Source organism: Arachis stenosperma, chromosome 1, assembly GCF_014773155.1.
Source record: "Arachis stenosperma cultivar V10309 chromosome 1, arast.V10309.gnm1.PFL2, whole genome shotgun sequence".
Lineage (NCBI taxonomy): Eukaryota > Viridiplantae > Streptophyta > Magnoliopsida > Fabales > Fabaceae > Arachis > Arachis stenosperma.
The window spans coordinates 22252443-22263870 of NC_080377.1; the positions used below are offsets into that span (position 1 = coordinate 22252443).

The 11428-nt window shown below is 40.4% G+C and overlaps 1 non-coding gene across 1 annotated transcript; it reads left to right on the top strand.

The window, feature by feature from the left end:
* Positions 1-9892: 9892 nt before the first annotated feature.
* LOC130948639 (small nucleolar RNA R71) lies at positions 9893-9996 on the top strand. Its single transcript, XR_009073134.1, has one exon. It is a non-coding gene; the product is annotated as a small nucleolar RNA R71 (small nucleolar RNA).
* Positions 9997-11428: the final 1432 nt, after the last annotated feature.

Genomic DNA, 11428 nt, shown 5'->3' on the forward strand with positions numbered 1-11428 from the left:
GAATGGTATCCATTCTGGCGTTAACGCCCCAAAATGCACCCTTTTGGGCGTTAAACGCCCAACCAGGTACCCTGGCTGGCGTTTAAACGCCAGTCTGTCTTCTTCACTGGGCATTTTGAATGCTCAGCTTTTCTGTATAATTCCTCTGCAGCATGTTCTGAATCTTCAATTCTTGGTATTATTGACTTGAAAAGACACAAATTAAAAATATTTTTGGATTTTGTTATAATCAAAATGCAACAAGAATCAAATAACAATGCATGCAAGACACCAACTTAGCAGTTTGTATACTACTGACACTATATGAGACACATAAACACTAGACTTAAGCAAGAAACATGAAATATTTTTGGTTTTTATGATTTTGTAATTTTTTGGTTTTTCGAAAAAAGTGGAAAAAGATATCAAAATTCTTAATGAGAATTCCAGGAATCAGTGCAATCCTAGTCTAAGACTCCGGTCCAGGAATTAGACATGGCTTCACAGCTAGCCAAGCTTTCAAAGAAAGCTTCGGTCCAAAACACTAGACATGGCCAAAGGCCAGCCAAGCCTTAGTAGATCACTGCTCCAAAAGCAAGATTGATAAAAATCAACAAGCTCTTGTGATGATAAGTTGAAACCTCGGTCCAATGATATTAGACATGGCTTCTCAGCCAGCCAGATTTCAACAAATCACCATGAAACTCTAGAATTCATCTTCAAGAATTTCGAAAAAAAAAATACCTAATCTAAGCAACAAGATGTACCGTCAGTTGTCCAAACTGAACAATCCCCCGCATTGTTACCAAAAGCTTGCTCAAAACTTGAACAATCCCCGGCAACGGCGCCAAAAACTTGGTGCGCGAAATTGTGAACAATACTTTTCACAACTCTCATAATCCCCGGTCATGAACTCCAAGAACTTGGTGGTTCAATTCCATGGATTACAACTTCGCACAACTAACCAGCAAGTGCACTGGGTCGTCCAAGTAATACCTTACGTGAGTAAGGGTCGATCCCACGGAGATTGTTGCTATGAAGCAAGCTATGGTCATCTTGTAAATCTTAGTCAGGCAAACTCAAATGTATGATGGTGATGAACGAAAATAACACAAAGATAAAGATAGAGATACTTATGTAATTCATTGGTAGGAACTTCAGATAAGCGCATGAAGATGCCTTCCCTTCCGTCTCTCTGCTTTCCTACAGTCTTCATCCAATCCTTTACTCCTTTCCATGGCAAGCTTATGCAAGGGTTTCAACCGTTGTCAGTGGCTACCTCCCATCCTCTCATTGGAAATGTTCAACGCACCCTGTCACGGCAGGCTATCCATCTGTCGGTTCTCAATCAGGCCGGAATAGAATCCAGTGATTCTTTTGCGTCTGTCACTAACGCCCCGCCCTCGGAGTTTGAAGCACGTCACAGTCATTCAATCATTGAATCCTACTCAGAATACCACAGACAAGGTTAGACCTTCCGGATTCTCTTGAATGCCGCCATCAGTTCTCGCCTATACCACGAAGACTCTGATCTCACGGAATGGCTGGCTCGTTTGTCAGGCGAGCACTCGGTTGTCAGGCGATCAACCATGCATCATGTTATCAGGAATCCAAGAGATATTCACTAAGCCTCAAATGCTTGTAGAACAAGAGTGGTTGTCAGTCACTTTGTTCATGAGTGAGAATGGTGATGATCCGTGACGATCATCACCTTCATCAAGTTGAAGAACAAGTGATATCTTGGACAAAGAATAAGCGGAATTGAATGGAAGAACAATAGTAATTGCATTAATACTCGAGGTACAGCAGAGCTCCACACCTTAATCTATGGTGTGTAGAAACTCCACCGTTGAAAATACATAAGCATAAGGTCTAGGCATGGCCGAATGGCCAGCCTCCCAATGATCTAAGATAGCATAAAACGAAGATAGCTGCCAAAGTCCTAGATGTCTCCATACAATAGTAAAAGGTCCTACTTATAGAAAACTAGTAGCCTAGGGTGTACAGAGATGAGTAAATGACATAAAAATCCACTTCCGGGCCCACTTGGTGTGTGCTTGGGCTGAGCAATGAAGCAATTTCGTGTAGAGACTCTTCTTGGAGTTAAACGCCAGCTTTTATGCCAGTTTGGGCGTTTAACTCCCATTTGGGTGCCAGTTCCAGCGTTTAACGCTGGGATTTCTTGAGGTGACTTTGAACGCCGGTTTGGGCCATCAAATCTTGAGCAAAGTATGGACTATCATATATTGCTGGAAAGCCCAGGATGTCTACTTTCCAACGCCGTTGAAAGCGCGCCAATTGGGCTTTTGTAGCTCCAGAAAATTCACTTCGAGTGCAGGGAGGTCAGAATCCAACAGCATCTGCAGTCCTTTTCAGTCTCTGGATCAGATTTTTGCTCAGAACCTTCAATTTCAACCAGAAAATACCTGAAATCACAGAAAAATACACAAACTCATAGTAAAGTCCAGAAAAGTGAATTTTAACTAAAAACTAATAAAAATATACTAAAAACTAACTATATCATATCAAAAACATACTAAAAACAATGCCAAAAAGCGTACAAATTATCCGCTCATCACTGCTGCTGGGTTGGGTGAGAAGGGAATCGGGTCATGGGTTAGGATTTTAGGGTTCGGGTTTCATTTTAAAAAATTAGGGTTAGGGGCATTTTGGTAATTTTACTCAAAAATAGGGGTAATATAGTAATTAGAAATAAATTCTAATCCAACAATAATAATGTATAAAAAATACTATTTGCTCATCAATTTCACACTTTATTTTTAATAAAATGTCCAAATCCAAAATTTAGAAATAATATAATTAATTTCTCTATTTTCCAAAATAGCAATATCAATATATTAAAATATTTACTTATCTAATCCAAATCATGTAAAACCCCTATTATTTCATAACTGTCAAATTTATAATCTAAACATAGAAAATAATCCAATAATTATAAAATTAGATAATAATCTCAATTTATTTCAAATTCAGTAAATGAAAACTTGCTCTAATTATCTTTAATAAGATAATTTTTGAGATTAAAGCTACAGAAATACTGAATTTGAAATTAGCTAATGATAGCCTTTTTTCAAAGGTTTTGGGTCTTACATTCTACCCACCTTATAAAAATTTTTGCCCTCGAAAATTGATACAAAACGAAAGAAATTTCATAACAGTTCACCCTTGAACACATTTAAGAAAGAAGCAAAAATATATCTCAACATATAAACATATATACGGTTTACAAATACTTTGATTATCATATGTATAAGGATGCAAAGGTAGAAGTGTGAGTACAAAGCAAACATTACAAGGTAGGCTCAATGAAAAAGGTGACATGAGTCAAACACGTGATAGTAAGGCAAGGCATTGAAGGTCATAAAACAGGATGAGGTTACAACGACGTGCTCAACATCTGCACACTAATCTCATCTCAACCTCAAAGCTTCCACCTTCCAACTCCATCAAGCACCCTACAATCCCCATAACTGATCACAAGCCTAACGACCGCAAGTCCGTTTGCAAGGAACAAAACACCCACAACTCATAACGCTGCACACCTACCGCTTCAACGTCCGTATACACATATCACGTCTTAAAGAAATAACGCATCGCGTTACTACGTTGGTGCGCGAAATTGTGATCACTACACAACTTTGCACAACTAACCAGCAAGTGCACTGGGTCGTCCAAGTAATACCTTACGCGAGTAAGGGTCGATCCCACGGAGATTGTTGGTATGAAGCAAGCTATGGTCACCTTGTAAATCTTAGTCAGGCAGACTCAAATGGGTATAGTGATATACGAATAAAGCATAAAGGTAAAGATAGAGGTACTTATGTAATTCATTGGTAGGAACTTCAGATAAGCGCATGAAGATGCCTTCCCTTCCGTCTCTCTGCTTTCCTACTGTCTTCATCCAATCCTTCTTACTCTTTCCATGGCAAGCTCATGTGGGTTTCACCGTTGTCAGTGGCTACCTCCCATCCTCTCAGTGAAAATGTTCCTATGCTCTGTCACAGCATATGGCTAATCAGCTGTCGGTTCTCGGTCAGGCCGGAATAGAATCCATTGATTCTTTTGCGTCTGTCACTAACGCCCGCCTGCCAGGAGTTTGAAGCACGTCACAGTCATTCAATCATTGAATCCTACTCAGAATACCACAGACAAGGTTAGACCTTCCGGATTCTTGAATGCCGCCATCAGTTCTTGCCTATACCACGAAGACTCTGATCTCATGGAATGGCTGGCTCGTTTGTCAGGCGAGCACTCGGTTGTCAGGCGATCAACCATGCATCGTGTATCAGGAATCCAAGAGATATTCACTAGAGCCTTGATTGCTTGTAGAACAAAAGTGGTTGTCAGTCACCTTGTTCATAGGTGAGAATGATGATGAGTGTCACGGATCATCACATTCATCAAGTTGAAGAACAAGTGATATCTTGGACAAAGAACAAGCGGAATTGAATAGAAGAACAATAGTAATTGCATTAATACTCGAGGTACAGCAGAGCTCCACACCTTAATCTATGGTGTGTAGAAACTCCACCGTTGAAAATACATAAGAACAAGGTCTAGGCATGGCCGAATGGCCAGCCTCCCAATGATCTAAGAACTAGATGTCCAAAGATGATCAAAGGATCTAAAATAATCCAAAGATGAAAATACAATAGTAAAAGGTCCTATATATAGAAAACTAGTAGCCTAAGGTGTACAGAGATGAGTAAATGACATAAAAATCCACTTCCGGGCCCACTTGGTGTGTGCTTGGGCTGAGCAATGAAGCAATTTCGTGTAGAGACTCCTCTTGGAGTTAAACGCCAGCTTTGGTGCCAATTTGGGCGTTTAACTCCCATTTAGGTGCCAGTTTCGGCGTTTAACGCTGGAATTTCTGTAGGTGACTTTGAACGCCGGTTTGGGCCATCAAATCTTGGGCAAAGTATAGACTATCATATATTGCTGGAAAGCCCAGGATGTCTACTTTCCAACGCTGTTGAGAGCGCGCCAATTGGGCTTCTGTAGCTCCAGAAAATCCACTTCGAGTGCAGAGAGGTCAGAATCCAACAGCATCTGCAGTCCTTTTGAGTCTCTGGATCAGATTTTTGCTCAGATCCCTCAATTTCAGCCAGAAAATACCTGAAATCACAGAAAAACACACAAACTCATAGTAAAGTCCAGAAAAGTGAATTTTAACTAAAAACTAATAAAAATATAATAAAAACTAACTAAAAGATACTAAAAACATACTAAAAACAATGCCAAAAAGGGTACAAATTATCCGCTCATCACAACACCAAACTTAAATTGTTGCTTGTCCCCAAGCAACTGAAGATCAAATAAGATAAAAAGAAGAGAATATGCAATGAACTCCAAAAACATCTATGAAGATCAGTGTTAATTAGATGAGCGGGGCTTTTAGCTTTTTGTCTCTGAACAGTTTTGGCATCTCACTCTATCCTTTGAAATTCAGAATGATTGGCTTCTTTAGGAACTCAGAATCTAGATAGTGTTATTGATTCTCCTAGTTAAGTATGATGATTCTTGAACACAGCTACTTTTTGAGTCTTGGCCGTGGCCCAAAGCACTCTGTCTTCCAGTATTACCACCGGATACATACATGCCACAGACACATAATTGGGTGAACCTTTTCAGATTGTGACTTAGCTTTGCTAGAGTCCCCAATTAGAGGTGTCCAGGGTTCTTAAGCACACTCTTATTGCCTTGGATCACAACTTTATTTCTTTCTTTCTCTTTCTTTTTTTCTCTTTTTTTTTCGTTTTTTTTTTGCTTGCTTTCTCTTTTTTTTTTGTATTCACTGCTTTTTCTTGCTTCAAGAATCATTTTTATGATTTTTCAGATCCTCAGTAACATGTCTCCTTTTTCATCATTCTTTCAAGAGCCAACATTCATGAACCACAAATTCAAAAGACATATGCACTGTTTAAGCATACATTCAGAAGACAAAAGTAATGCCACCACATCAAAATAATTAAACTGCTATAAAATTCAAAATTCATGCAATTCTTTTTCTTTTTCAATTAAGAACATTTTTTTTTTAAGAAAGGTGATGGATTCATAGGACATTCATAACTTTAAGGCATAGACACTAAGACACTAATGATCACAAGACACAAACATAGATAAACATAAGCACTAAAATTCGAAAAACAGAAAATAAAGAACAAGGAGATTAAAGAACGGGTCCACCTTAGTGATGGCGGCTCTTTCTTCCTCTTGAAGATCCTATGGAGTGCTTGAGCTCCTCAATGTCTCTTCCTTGTCTTTGTTGCTCCTCTTTCATGATTCTTTGATCTTCTCTAATTTCATGGAGGATGATGGAGTGTTCTTGGTGCTCCACCCTTAGTTGTCCCATGTTGGAACTCAATTCTCCTAGGGAGGTGTTTAGTTGCTCCCAATAGCCTTGTGGAGGAAAGTGCATCCCTTGGGGCATCTCAGGGATCTCATGATGAGTGGGGTCTCTTGTGTGCTCCATCCTTTTCTTAGTGATGGGCTTATCCTCATCAATGGGGATGTCTCCCTCTATGTCAACTCCAACTGAATAACAGAGGTGACAAATGAGATGAGGAAAGGCTAACCTTGCTAAGGTAGAGGACTTGTCCGCCACCTTATAGAGTTCTTGGGCTATAACCTCATGAACTTCCACTTCTTCTTCAATCATGATGCTATGAATCATGATGGTCCGGTCTAGAGTAACTTCGGACCGGTTGCTAGTGGGAATGATTGAGCGTTGGATGAACTCCAACCATCCTCTAGCCACGGGCTTGAGGTCATGCCTTCTTAATTGAACCGGCTTGCCTCTTGAATCTCTCTTCCATTGTGCGCCCTCTTCACATATGACTGTGAGGACTTGGTCCAACCTTTGATCAAAGTTGACCCTTCTAGTGTAAGGATGTTCATCTCCTTGCATCATGGGTAAATTGAATGCCAACCTTACACTTTTCGGACAAAAATCCAAGTATTTCCCCCGAACCATTGTAAGATAATTCTTTGGATCCGGGTTCACACTTTGATCATGGTTCTTGGTGATCCATGCATTGGCATAGAACTCTTGAACCATCAAGATTCCGACTTGTTGAATGGGGTTGGTAAGCACTTCCCAACCTCTTCTTCGGATCTCATGCCGGATCTCTGGATATTCACCCTTTTTGAGTGAAAAGGGGACCTCGGGGATCACCTTCTTCAAGGCCACAACTTCATAGAAGTGGTCTTGATGCACCCTTGAGATGAATCTATCCATCTCCCATGACTCGGAGGTGGAAGCTTTTGCCTTCCCTTTCCTCTTTCTAGAGGTTTCTCCGGCCTTTGATGCCATAAATGGTTATGGAAAAACAAAAAGCAATGCTTTTACCACACCAAACTTAAAAGATTTGCTCCTCCTCGAGCAAAAGAAGAAATAAGAGAGTAGAAGAAGAAGAAATGAGGAAGAAGGGAGTGGCTTATGTATTCGGCCAAAGAGGGGGAGAAGTGGTGTTTTAGGTTGTGTGAAAATGAAGGGGTGAAGAAGGGTTTATATAGGAGAGGGGGGAGATGGGGTTCGGTCATTATGGGTGGGTTTGGGAGGGAAATTGGTTTGAATTTGAAGGATGAGGTTGGTGGGGTTTTATGAAGGATGGATGTGAGTGGTGAAGAGAAAGATGGGATTTGATAGGTGAAGGGTTTTTTTGGGGAAGAGGTATTGAAGTGATTGGTGAATGGGTGAAGAAGAGAGAGGGTGGTGGTGGGGTTGGTGGGGGTCCTGTGGGGTCCACAGATCCTGTGGTGTCAAGGAAAAGTCATCCCTGCACCAAATGGCATTCAAAATCACGTTTTGAGCCATTTCTGGCGTTAAACGCCGGGCTGGTGCCCATTCCTGGCGTTTAACGCCAGGTTCTTGCCCTTTTCTGGCGTTTAACGCCAGTCTGGTGCCCCTTTCTGGCGTTAAACGCCCAGAATGGTGCCAGACTGGGCGTTAAACGCCCAACTGCTAGCCTTACTGGCGTTTAAACGCCAGTGAGTTCTTCCTCCAGGGTGTGCTGTTTTTCTTCCTGTTTTTCATTCTGTTTTTGCTTTTTCAATTGATTTTGTGACTTCTCATGATCATCAACCTACAAAATAAAATAAAATAACAAAAGAAAATAGATAAAATATAACATTGGGTTGCCTCCCAACAAGCGCTTCTTTAATGTCAGTAGCTTGACAGATGGCTCTCATGGAGCCTCACAAATGATCAGAGCAATGTTGGAACCTCCCAACACCAAACTTAGAGTTTGAATGTGGGGGTTCAACACCAAACTTAGAGTTTGGTTGTGGCCTCCCAACACCAAACTTAGAGTTTGACTGTGGGGGCTCTGTTTGACTCTGAATTGAGAGAAGCTCTTCATGCTTCCTCTCCATGGTGACAGAGGGATATCCTTGAGCCTTAAACACAAAGGATTCTTCATTCACTTGAATGATCAGTTCACCTCCATCAACATCAATCACAGCCTTTGCTGTAGCTAGGAAGGGTCTGCCAAGGATGATGGATTCATCCATGCACTTTCCAGTCTCTAGGACTATGAAATCAGTAGGGATGTAATGGTCTTCAACTTTTACCAAAACATTCTCTACAAGTCCATGAGCTTGTTTTCTTGAGTTGTCTGCCATCTCCAGTGAGATTCTTGCAGCTTGCATCTCAAAGATCCCTAGCTTCTCCATTACAGAGAGAGGCATGAGGTTTACACTTGACCCTAAGTCACACAGAGCCTTCTTGAAGGTCATGTTGCCTATGGTACAAGGTATTAAAAACTTCCCAGGATCTTGTCTCTTTTGAGGTAATTTCTGCCTAGACAAGTCATCCAGTTCTTTGGTGAGCAAAGGAGGTTCATTCTCCCAAGTCTCATTTCCAAATAATTTGTCCTTTAGCTTCATGATTGCTCCAAGGTATTTAGCAACTTGCTCTTCAGTGACATATTCATCCTCTTCAGAGGAAGAATACTCATCAGAGCTCATGAAAGGCAGAAGTAAGTCCAATGGAATCTCTATGGTCTCATTTTGAGCCTCAGATTCCCATGGTTCCTCATTGGGGAACTCATTGGAGGTCAGTGCACGCCCACTGATGTCTTCCTCAGTGGCGTTCACTTCCTCTCCTTCCTCTCCAAATTCGGCCATGTTGATGGCCTTGCACTCTCCTTTTGGATTTTCTTCTGTATTGCTTGGGAGAGTACTAGGAGGAAGTTCAGTAACTTTCTTGCTCAGTTGTCCCACTTGTGCCTCCAAATTCCTAATGGAGGACCGTGTTTCAGTCATAAAACTTTGAGTGGTTTTGATTAGATCAGAGACCATGGTTGCTAAGTCAGAGGTGTTCTGCTTAGAGCTCTCTGTCTGTTGCTGAGAAGATGATGGAAAAGGCTTGCCATTGTTAAACCTGTTTCTTCCACCATTATTGTTGTTGAAACCTTGTTGAGGTCTCTCTTGATTATTCCATGAGAAATTTGGGTGATTTCTCCATGAAGAATTATAGGTGTTTCCATAGGGTTCTCCTAGGTAATTCACCTCTTCCATTGAAGGGTTCTCAGGATCATAAGCTTCTTCCTCAGATGAAGCATCCTTAGTACTGCTTGGTGCATTTTGCATTCCAGACAGACTTTGAGAAATCAAATTGACTTGTTGAGTCAATATCTTGTTCTGAGCCAGAATGGCATTCAGAGCATCAATCTCAAGAACTCCTTTCTTCTGATTTGTCCCATTGTTCACAGGATTCCTTTCAGAAGTGTACATGAATTGGTTATTTGCAACCATTTCAATTAGCTCTTGAGCTTCTGTAGGCGTCTTTTTCAAATGAAGAGATCCTCCAGCAGAGCTATCCAAAGACATCTTGGATAGTTCAAAGAGACCATCATAGAAAATACCTATGATGCTCCATTCAGAAAGCATGTCAGATGGACATTTTCTGATCAATTGTTTGTATCTTTCCCAAGCTTCATAGAGGGATTCTCCATCCTTCTGTCTGAAGGTTTGGACTTCCACTCTAAGCTTACTCAATTTTTGAGGTGGAAAGAACTTTGCCAAGAAGGCATTGACTAGCTTTTCCCAAGAGTCCAGGCTTTCTTTAGGTTGGGAGTCCAACCATGTCCTAGCTCTGTCTTTTACAGCAAAAGGGAATAGCATCAGTCTGTAGACCTCAGGGTCAACCCCATTAGTCTTGACTGTGTCACAGATTTGCAAGAACTCAGCTAAAAACTGATGAGGATCTTCCAATGGAAGTCCATGGAACTTGCAATTCTGTTGCATTAGAGAAACTAATTGAGGCTTAAGCTCAAAGTTGTTTGCTCCAATGGCAGGGATAGAGATGCTTCTCCCATAAAAGTCGGGAGTAGGTGCAGTAAAGTCACCCAGCACCTTCCTTGCATTGTTTGCATTGTTGTTGTTTTCGGCTGCCATGTCTTCTTCTTCTTTGAAGAATTCGGTTAGGTCCTCTATAGAGAATTGTGCCTTAGCTTCTCTTAGCTTTCGCTTCAAGGTCCTCTCAGGTTCAAGGTCAGCTTCAACAAGAATGCCTTTGTCTCTGCTCCTGCTCATATGAAAGAGAAGAGAACAAGAAAATGTGGAATCCTCTATGTCACAGTATAGAGATTCCTTGAGGTGTCAGAAGAACAGAAAAAAATAGAAGAAAGAGGTAGAAGAATTCGAACTTAATCAGAGAGAGTTCGAATTGTGCATTGAGAAGGAGTGGTACTCCATAAATAGAAGGATGTGGGAAGAGGGGAAGAGAATTTTCGAAAATTAAGTTAAAGAAATTGAAAACATTTTGAAAAACACTAATTAATTTTCGAAAATAAGAGTGGGAAAGAAATCAAGTGATTTTTGAAAAAGATTTTGAAATTAGAAGTCAAAAAGATTTGATTGAAAGCTATTTTGAAAAAGATGTGATTAAAAATATATGATTGAAAAGATATGATTTGAAAACAATTTTAAAAGATATGATTTTAAAAATTAATGACTTGCCTAACAAGAAAAGATATGATTCAAACATTAAACCTTTCTCAACAGAAAAGGCAATATACTTGAGATGTTCAATCAAATCATTAATTGTTAGTAAGTATCTTTGAAAAAGGAAAGAAATTGATTTTGAAAACATTTGATTGAAAAGATATGATTTGAAAAAGATTTGATTTTGAAAAACTTTGAAAACTTGAAAAAAAATTGATTTTAAAACAAAATCCTCCCCCTTGTGCCATCCTGGCGTTAAACGCCCAGAATGGTATCCATTCTGGCGTTTAACGCCCAAAATGCTACCTTTTTGGGCGTTAAACGCCCAACCAGGTACCCTGGCTGGCGTTTAAACGCCAGTCTGTCCTTCTTCACTGGGCGTTTTGAACGCCCAGTTTTTTCTGTGTAATTCCTCTGCTGCATGTTCTGAATCTTCAGTTCCCTGTACTATTGACTTGAAAATAGAACCAAGATCAAA